The 10,421-nt window shown below is 51.8% G+C and overlaps 1 long non-coding RNA gene across 1 annotated transcript; it reads right to left on the bottom strand.

The window, feature by feature from the left end:
• Positions 1 to 114: 114 nt before the first annotated feature.
• LOC134808711 (uncharacterized) lies at positions 115 to 4,337 on the bottom strand. The gene is made up of 3 exons (XR_010152143.1): positions 4,243 to 4,337; positions 2,168 to 2,221; positions 115 to 500 (listed from the first exon to the last, which is right to left on the bottom strand). It is a non-coding gene; the product is annotated as an uncharacterized LOC134808711 (long non-coding RNA).
• Positions 4,338 to 10,421: the final 6,084 nt, after the last annotated feature.

The raw sequence follows: 10,421 nt of genomic DNA, 5'->3' as shown, positions 1-10,421 counted from the left end.
CTCAGCTGCCTGTCATGGGCCCTTACATGGGTCAGGGACACCACTGCATTCTGAAGAGCCAAGCAGGCCTTACGCCTTTCCCAGAAGGCATGGGAAAGCGCCCAGAAACGTGGCTGTGGTTTTTCTCTTTCCTGGGGTAGTTTCCCTCCACCCCTGCCCCACCTAAGCAAACCCCATCTCCCATACTGACTCTCCCTCCTCACTTAGGGCACCTGTGGTCAAAGGTAAGAGAGTGACAATTTAGAGGGGGGACATTGTGAGGGGGTGTGTGTGTGTGTGTGTGTGTGTGTGTACACAAAAGAGGAGAGAGTGGCTTCCAGGACACATTTCTGCCCACTCCTGTCTGCTCAGCCTTACCTTGCCCCAGCAATGGCACGGAAGGGTCATCAAAGCTACCGTCATAGAAATCATTACCAGCCTCCAGCTCACTGTTGACTGGGTTGCCGTTTGCAATGCTCTTTTGTTTGACTGTGAAAAAGGCTTGCATCTTCACATTGTACCTGGAAGCGAGGGGAGGCAGGAGGTCAGGGCAATGGAAAGGAGTCCCACCAACTGGGCAGCGGGTGGATCACACCCCATCCCTGCACGCAGTCAGCACAGCCCAGGAGTGGTGGGTGGCAGGGGAGGTGTGGAGCCTCAGCTTTTCAACTGGGCTGACAGTTTCCCGACAGGGACCTGGCAACATTGTGTTGTCTGGTGGCACCTGCTCCTATCGAGCTGGTGGTGGACTTCCTGGAGGCATGAGAGACCTTTCACCTAAGAAAATGACTGAGGCCTACTTACTGGAGCCTGTCCTAATAAAGGAAGCTCGGCCTCGCCTCTGGGCAGGCTCGCAGGGGGCATTACCAGGCCTGTCCTCTCTCCCCCAGCAGCAGATCTTGCTCCCAGGATGCTCACGGGCATCCCCTGCACACTCACAGCCAGCACTGCCATCACCCCTGAGGGAAGAGTCTCTCCATCTCAAAGAACCTCAGGCGGGCTCTCGCTGAAAGGCACTCAGAGTGGAGATCATTTAAGGACAATGCTCTTGCAGTCTGATAGTTTATCACCCATCTTTATAAAACATTATAAATGTTTTATATAAATGTGGGATTTATATCTTCATAAAACCCAGAGTGTTGTCTTTTTAATTACGTATCGAGGTATGAGGAGGAAGATGAACCTGAACATGGCTCAACTCATGAGTAGGGATTTATGTGTGTGTGTGTGTGTGTGTGTGTGTGTGTGTGTGTGTGTGTGTGTGTGTATGTAGTGGGAAAAAAATATATGTCATAACATTGACCATTCTAACTACTTTCCCTTTTTAAGGGCACAAAACAGTGGCATTAATTACATTCACATTGTTCTACAACCATCAGCACGGTTCCCAAACCATTTGTATCATCCCAAACAACACTATTCCCACTAATCATTAATTCCTCCTTCTTTGCTCCCCAGGCGCCTGCACTGACCTCTGGTCCACCTCTATGAATCTGGCTCTTCTAGATCCCTCATGTAAGTGCAATCAGACAATATTTGTCCTTTTGTGACTGGCTTCTTTCACTTAGCATAATGTTTTCCAGGTTCATCCATGTGGTAGACTGTCAGAACGTTATTCCTTTTTCTGGCTGCATAGTATTCCTCATGGGTAGTTTTGAGATGGTTCTGACCTGGGTAGCTTCTCGAGGGGCTCAAGATGGCATAGCCTGAGTTTGCATCCTCAGTACTATCAGTGGTGCTGCAGTTGTACCAAGCACTGGCCCTGAGAAGTGGCATTTTATGAAGCCTGGGGCAGACCTGCCTGGCTTTTTGAAAAGAGTGGTATTAAATTATCAGAAGGCTTCTAGAGACAGCACAAGTGAGTGGTTACCCTGGGGCATGGAGAAGCTGCCCAGAGCAGGGCAGGAAAGAGGCCCTTGCGTGCTACTTGTCTGGAGAGCAGCCTTGTGGTCCACACATCAGCCACCAGCATGACTCCCCTGGCCTCAGTGTGGACGGCACCCCCGGAACAGCATCTGACACCCCTCCCCTACTCCAGCTGTCCCCCAGCAGGGTGTCTACCAGAGAGCTGGGGCTGGCCTAAAAGGACGAAGATCTGACAGATGTTTTTCTCCCTGCTGTCACAAAAGGCTATAGCAGGCAGGGGGGCAAGGCGTCGGCAGCCCCGGGGAGGAGAAAGGGCACTTACTTCATGATCAGAATATAAAACACATACAAGATGATGAGCACCAGGCCTTCCCACCTCAAAGAGAGAAAGGAGATTGCGGTTAGAGCTCGGGGCCCGGGGCAGGTGAAGGTTGGGAATGAGGGGTCCAGAAGTGGGGGAGGGCGGGATGTCTTTACCTCCCCCGCCCCTAGTGCCGGGCCCAGAACCCGGGCATGTGAGAGAGATCCCCCAGCCTGTGGCTGTCTTGCCACCAGCAGCCCTCTTGATGCTCAAGCAAGAAAAGCTGAGGAGTCTCTTCTCAACTATAGAGGTCTGCAGGACAGAGGTGGGGTTCCCTCAGCTTCCTAGAAAAAGGAGGGACTAGGGCCACCATGTCCCAGGATTCACGGAGGCTAGTGGCCTGAAGTCACACAAACTCGACCCTGAGAGACCCTGTGGTCACCCAAGATTCTGGGCAGGAGCCAGAGAAGCTGTGGGTGTGGGAGGAAAGGGGCCCCAGTCCTGGAAGTAGGGCCTGAGAGCTGAATGAATATGCGGCAGGTGGCACAGGAGCCTCCCAGGCCTTATGCTGCGCATGGAAGGCTGGGGTCTTCCTGGGATGCAACCATTACTACCCTCTGGTGCATCCCACCCAATCCCATTAGCAGTGGGGATTTCTGTAGCTCTGACCACAAGCCCCTGGAGCAGCACACAAGCTTTAGCTTGTTCATTCACTTGACACGTATAAACCAAAGCCCACTATGTGCCCAGCATGGGCTACAGTTGTTTTGGGAGCTCTTCCTTTGCTAACCTCCAGATCATGGAACCACTGCCATCTCAACCCTGTCTACAGATGACGAAAATGAAACCCAAGAGTTCAGAGGCTTTCCTGGGGCCACACAGCAGATTGGGGGCCAGGAGAGGACCAGAACCAGGTTTCTGGGGGCCCATAGCACACAGCTGCTCAGGGCAGGTGGCTGATGTCCTTGGCCTGACTGTCTGACTCTCTTTCCATAAATAATCATACAAGACACAGCCTGTAATCCAGACACTTTGGGAGGCCAAGGCAGGTGGATCACTTGAGCCCAGGAGTTCGAGACCAGCCTGGCCAACATGGTGAAACCCCATCTCTACAAAAAATTAAAAAATTAGACAGGTGTGGTGGCATGCACCTATAGTCCCAGCTACTTGGGAGGCTGAGGCAGATGAATCGCTTGAGCCGAGATGGCACCACTGCACTCTAGCCTGGGCGACAGAGTAAGACCGGGTCTCGAAAAAAAGTATATAGAATGCACACAGATTCTGAATCGTTGGCAATCAAAAGAAAATTTTTATGAGTTACAAATGTAAGATGCATTCCCATGCTATCAAATAGAGTGGAAACATCAACCTGTTCCTCAGAAGTTTGTGATTTATATATCTGTTTTGGGGGACGGGGTCTCACTATGTTGCTCAGGCTGGTCTCAAACTCCTGGGCGCAAGCCATTCTCCCACCTCAGCCTCCTTAGTAGCTGAAATCACAGGTGTGAGCCACCATGCCCAGCTATGTATCTTAATTAGGAAATCAATTCCTACCTCAGTGTCTTAAAGATGAGTCTCTATATTTTCTTTGACATTTTCTAAAAAGTCTCAGTTTTACAGTAATATCTTTAAATCACCTGGAATTTACCCTTGTATAAGGTGTGAGGTAGGGATCTGATGTTGTGTTGTTCTGTGTGGATTCCCAGTTGTCCCTGCAGCATTCAAGACTCTATTCCTAACTCACTGCCTTATTATGACATCTCTGCAATGTCCCCCATTCCAGAAATAGGCCCATTACTGCATTCCATATTGGCCTATGCTTATCCCTTTGCAAAATACCATACTGTTTTCAGAATTTTTGCTTTATAATATATCCTGATACCTAGCAGGATGGGACTATTAAGGGAAACAATTTTTCTCACTTTGACAGGATAAAGAAAGGCATGACTGCTTAGAATATCTTTTTTTCACTTTCACAAGTTAATAAGCTTAAGTTTATAAAAATAATTTTTAAAACGATTCAGGGAACCCAACAAATAAGGATACTGGAAACAACAACAAAAAAGAACAATGAAAAATACACTTGAAAAACTTACCACACAATTTGTTCATCATATATGAACTGTAAGGCAAAAGAAACAGAGTTGAGGTGGGTGGGACATATTTATTTCCAAACAAGAACAAGCACAGACACCCAGGCACCCAGAGCCAATTTATACTGGCCTTGTTATATGTGTTATGGGTCCATTTCTGAGCTTCTCACCTACAGGCCTTTCCTTAGTGTAACCTAGGCCAGCAGTGTAATGTATCACAAGGCCCCAGGTTAGCATGGCCACCTCCAGAGATATGTCCTGTGCTTTATAACAGTCCAAGTAGCTGCTGGGGGCTAACCTGGCAGAAGCCTCCCCTTATTCATGGAGTAGAGTTGCTACAATCAAGAAATCTCAAAGACTGAAAGATAGCTAAGTGTGTGTGTGTGTGTGTGTGTGTATGTGTGTGTATATGGGGTGTGTGTGTGTACATATGGTGTGCAAGTGTTGTTGGAGGGTGTATCATTTTTTTGTTTTTGAGACGTAGTCTTGCTCTGTCACCCAGGCTGAAGTGCAGCAGTGCAATTTTGGCTCACTGCAACCTCCGTCTCCCAGGTTCAAGCAATTCTCCTGCCTCAGGCTCCCAAGTAGTTGGAATTACAGGCATGCACCACCAAACCCGGCTAATTTTTATACTTTTAGTAGAGACAAGGTTTCACCATGTTGGCCAGGCTGGTCTCAAACTCTTGACCTCAAGTGATCAGCCTGCCTCGGCCTTCCAAAGCGCTAGGATTACAGGCGTGAGCCGCCACGCCCAGCCTTCACTTCATTTTATAAATCAAAGAGTTTTTACATCGTTTTAGTGAATCCTTAATTTTCTAGTAAGGTAACTGTCATGCAAATTAAGGAATGATTATACTTTGCTCTGTTTGGAATTTTATCAGGAGTCATTCATTATTGTGGAAAATCACATCATCAACATCGGCACCACCCACGGGGCTTAGGTGCCAGCCCATCACTTGGGCATCAGTTTGCATTTGTACTAGACGGTCTCAGAGATTGTTTTTGTGTGGGAGGGAACCAATCCCTTCATTGGATCTCCTGGCATCTCCGTGCCAAAACATTTACATACTGAAATATGTATTCTTTTATTATAGATTACATTTCTCCTTTGTATTATAGTTAGGGCATATGTTGACCTTTTTGAAATCATGTATCCGTAGATTGTTTTATCTGTAGAATCATCGCAGACATCTATTTTTTGGGGGGTGTGGTAGGCAGCCTGTAGGGGGGTCCCCATGCTCCCACTGCGTGACATTCATGCTTCCCTAGCATGTGGGCTGCACCTGGTGACTTGCTTCCAACAAACAGAATACGGCATACATGGCAGGTATCACTCCCAAGAGCAGGTTAGGAAAAGGCTGTGGCTTCCACCTTGGTGCCTCTGGCCCTCGCTCTGAAGGAAGCCCGCCACCCAGCTGAGAGCTGCCCTGTGGAACAGCCAGTAGCCCAAGCCCTGCCCACAGCCACGTGAGTGACCCTGCAAGCGCAGCCCTGCCCGCCAGGCTTTGCGATGATTCTACCCTGGCTAAGGCCTTAACTACAGCCCAGCAGAGGACCTGGCCTACAGGACCCAGCTGTACCATTCTGAGTGGTTTCTCAGCAGTTTGAGACAAAGATTTATTCTCTCCTGCTTTCTGTGGGAGAGGTTTTGGGTCTGAGGTTTTGGGGAAAGGGAGGCACAGTGCTGGGGGTCGGGGCGCTGGTCACTGTGACCACAGTGAGTGGCTGGCACACCCCACTATTGTGTGCTGTGAGTCCTCTCTGGTCACAGTGCCAGGGGCAGAGATGGGCAGGGGTCCTGTGCCTTCGCAGGGTCCCAGCCAACCTGACCTTGGGGGCAGAGGGGCAACTCACCACGATGAGCACGATGACAGAGATGGTGTAGTACACAGAGTCTCAGCACACGGCCCACCACGTCAGACGGACCACCTGCCAGCAGAGCCCCGTCGTTGGCTGCTATGAGCGCGGAAGCGGGGAGGGGGTGCAGCTGCCCAGGCCTCCTCCCCTCGCAGTGCAGGGCATGCCCACAGAGCTCCACCTCCTAACTCCAGGCCACGCTTGTTCTTTGTTATATTTGGGGAACAGAATGAAACCAAGTAATGTTCTCAAGCCATGGCAAAGCTGCCCTCTATTCCTCTGAGGTCAGAACAGTGTGTGTTTCACAGCAGAGGCCAGAGGCTCTCGCTCTCCACCGGACCCTGGCACTTTCAGGCACAGTCGGCTGCCCACTTCCATCTCCCTCTGCAAGGCAGGGCCTCACTCATGAGCCCGCCTCTCTGAGGTCAAGTCCAACATTCCCCCTGGGGCTCTGAGGATATCTAATGGGGTATCAATGACAATCCAGCTTCATGCTCCCTGTTGGGGAGGCCAAAACCAGGCCCCAAATGTATCCAGAATCCAGCTCAGCTGTCCTGTGGGCGTCCCCACTGCTACCCCCAACCTCTTGTCATAGAGGCTCATCCCCCACACTTCAGGGCATGCGTCTGCCGGGCCCAGGGAGAAACCACTGACCTGGCCAGCAAACAGTCCGCACACTCCAATTATGCACAGGATGTTGAACACAGTGGAGCCCACGATGGTGCCCACCCCGACGTCCCCGTGGGTGATGGACACCCCTGGAAAGGAAACACACAGACCCTGGGCCTCAGCCACGTGTCCCCAGCCTGCCCCTTCCTCAGTGTCCCCCTTTCACAGGAAAGCGGGTTGCTTTACTAACAAACAGAGCACCCGTGAAGCAGAAGACAATGGCAGAAGCAGTGGCAGAACCAGGGAGGTGGAAATGCCACCAGGGACCAGCTACTCCAAACTTCCCTTTTTCTCTGAGCAGCTTTACTCAGATATAATGTGCATGCTATAAAATTTACCCATTTAAATATACAATTCAGTGGTTTTAGTATATTCACAGAATTGTGCAACCAAAACCACAATCTAATTTTAGAATATTTTTATCACCTTAAAAAGAACATTTTTATCACCCCTCAGCAGCCTACTCTACCACATGCCCCAAGAAACCACCAGTCTACTTACTGCCTCTCCAATTCTCCCATTTTACAGATGAGAAAACTGAGGCTCAGAGCTGACAAATGCCCCCACTGCTCTGGGCACCAAATGGACTCTCTAGATCCTGTGTCTCAGGCTGGAGGGGATTTCTTACCAATAACAGACGCAAACAGCTCTGGCGTTGAGCTTCCTGCAGCCATGAAGGTGGCTCCAGCCACATCTTCGCTCAGATGGAGTCTCTGAAACGGAAGTGACCACAGACCCTCAGGGTGTGATGTGGGGGCACTGGACATCACTGGACGCTCCACATCCAAGGAGCATGCAGGAGAGCAGTGCTGCAGCCAGAGGCAAACTCATCTGCCCGCAGCCTCTCACCCCTGGGCACATGCTGTCTGCCCTCTGCCATCTGCCCTCCAGCCTCTACCAGGCATTCCACTCAGAGCCCCTTCCCCACCCCCAACTATCTCCTTTCTGTTTGTCCTCCAAGCCCGTGACCAAATAATGTCTCCCTGATGAAGTCTTCCTAGGCATCCACTCAGAGCTAGCCACTTCCCTCAGATACATGATGTGTTTTATCTGCTGTTACTGAAATGTGAATTTCACACGAGGGTTTGTGGTCCACACGCTTGCCTTCCCTCACCGGATGATGAGGGCAGCAACTGGTCTTTCCCAACTTTGCATCCCTGGTGCCTAGAGCGGTCTGGCACAGAGTGGTGCTCCACAGGCACACACTAGTCTAGTGACCATCCCCTCCCATGCCGATTTTGGGTACTGGGGGCCTCAATGAGAATGTTAGCATTGTGGATCTGGAGGCTTCTGGCCCGCAGCTGGGCCTTGCATTCTGGAAGGCCTTCTCCACGGCAGGCCTGACATTCAGTGGCTCACAAAGACCCAGAGGTACTGGTTCCAGGGTTAAGCTGGCACGGGACAGGATGGGAACTCATGGTTGGGGCCTGTTCTGCCTGTCCAGGTCATGTCTGGCCACAGAGCCCATCCTCTGGTCTGAAATGCAGTGCTGGAGGCTTTGGATGTTTGGAGAAACCATGGAGACTGAGGGTCTGCCTGAAAACCAATCTGGAGGTGCCCACTCTGTGGTTCTCAGAAGGCCCCTCAGGACAGGGCTCACCTCCACCAGCCCCAACTCCCAAAGTATCCCTGAGCAGCCCTGGGTTCTGGGGCCACCAAGGAACCCACTGGTCAGCTAGCCTTAGAGGGGTCCTCAGAAGGGTTAGAACTCTGGGCTTGACGGAGTCTGGGGTCGGGGCACAGCACTGATCTCCAGGGCAGAAGCCGGCCACCTTAACCCTGCCAAAAAGCAGGGTTCCACAGAAGAGGCTCTGCCCGCAAAGGATCTCCAAAACTCTCAGCACAACCCAAACCATGCTGCCTCCTGTCCTCCCTCCTCCCTGCCTTTGCCTGGGCTATTCCTTCCGCCTGGAATGCCCTTCCCTTCCCTGCCCTGCCCTTCCCTTCCCTTCCCTCTCTGCTTGCTAAACTCCTTCCCACTTCTGAAACCTGGACCCAATGCCACCTCCTCCATGGAGCCTTCCCAGATTTCTCCCCCAAGAGAGATGCTCCCCCTCTCCCTTTGGCTTCCCTGTCCTTTAATGTCTCTCACTAAGCCCTTGACATTGGTCTTACCTACAGAGCTAAGACCACCACCCTTGCTCACCTCTATCCTTAGGGATACAGGTAACCCTAGGGGGTGCATGCACCTCCACTGTATGTGGCCCTACACTGTAGTCACCCACCTTTCACCTTCCATAGGCTCCCATCAACCCCATTGCTATGGCCTCCCCAAGCTCTCAGCCTAGTGGGTGGGTCCTAGGTGTGTATTCAGTAAGGATCAGCTGACTGTATCCTTCCCACGGGCCCCCTCTGGAAGGCAGAAGCAACAACACTTAATAACCGCCATCACTACAACGCACACTCCACAGGGGCCCTGGGTGGACCCTCCCACACGATCATCCCAGTGGGCATTTCTGGACTCTGTTCCTCACCCTCCTCCCCTGGCTCCATTCCCTCACTGACAAGCGTCTGGATGGAGGCGAGCACATGGCTCCATCTGAGGGGATGTGGGGTAAGGGGAGGCCTTTGCACACGTTTGCCAGGTCACTGCTTGGGGGGCCCAGGTCCAAAGCAGCCAGTCCCAATTCTGCAAGGACACTGAGCTCCCCAAGCTGGGCCCAGCAGGGGGAAAGTCACGGGGAAGCGCCTGCCCTGAACAACCCACCCTCCCAGCTGCAAATGTCACCATGAAGACATGGCCTCAAACACGTGGGAGATTTCACAGGGATGAAGGGTGGTAAAGCCCTGGGCACTCCACACACAGGAGGTGCTGCAAACAGAAGTCAATTTCCTTCCTTGACTAGAAGCCAAGAATAAGGTGGAGCAATGAGATACACTGGGATCTTGTGTATGAGGAGAAATAAGGAAAGAAAGTCAAAAACTAACAAAATAATTGTGGGGAGAAAACACCAGCCTGCAAAGGTCAGGACAGATGGGAATTCCCTGCTGCTGCAGCTTGGCATCCCCCTGGCGGGGTGGGGATGGGCCCACCTGTCACCTGCCACTTGCAGCTGGTGACAGGCAATGCTCCACTGCAGCTGGCAGGCCTGCCTGGGCTTTGTACTTAGCCAGGTTGGACACACATGCCAACAGCCTGCTGTGGACCCAGTGGTTCTGGGTAGTGATCTCACACTGGGAGCGTTTTTTTCTGCCAAGTTCTGGGAGAGGCTGCCATCCACCAAGACCAATTTGAGGGTTTCTGGCGAGGCTTCACCATGGGGCAGACACTAAGTGCTCGGTGTGACAGTCTTTGCCACCAGCATGCTCCCCACACCAGCCCTGGCCTTCTTGGCCTGGCATTTATGTCCCACATGTCTTCAAGGCTTCACCAAGGTGTCCCAAGTCCCTTCCACGTACCTCACAGATCTTCTCTAGAGACGGAACAAAGAAGTCATCGCACACTATGGCCAAGGCATAGAACATATACAGAGCCTGCAAAGGAGAGAGGAGACAGGCAGGGCCGGTGAGGGTCCCTGCCGCAGCTGCGAAGGGCCCACCGCACCCCAAACCAGGCTGCCAGGGCAGAGGCCAGGAGGACAGAGCGGCACACACAGGAAAACTCCAGCACCATAGATTTTGTTCCCTCAATCCCCTTATTGGCAAATGGGGAAACT

Source organism: Pan troglodytes, chromosome 17, assembly GCF_028858775.2.
Source record: "Pan troglodytes isolate AG18354 chromosome 17, NHGRI_mPanTro3-v2.0_pri, whole genome shotgun sequence".
Taxonomy (NCBI): domain Eukaryota; kingdom Metazoa; phylum Chordata; class Mammalia; order Primates; family Hominidae; genus Pan; species Pan troglodytes.
Note: the sequence above shows the minus strand (reverse complement) of the source record. Positions and strands in the feature narration are given on the sequence as shown.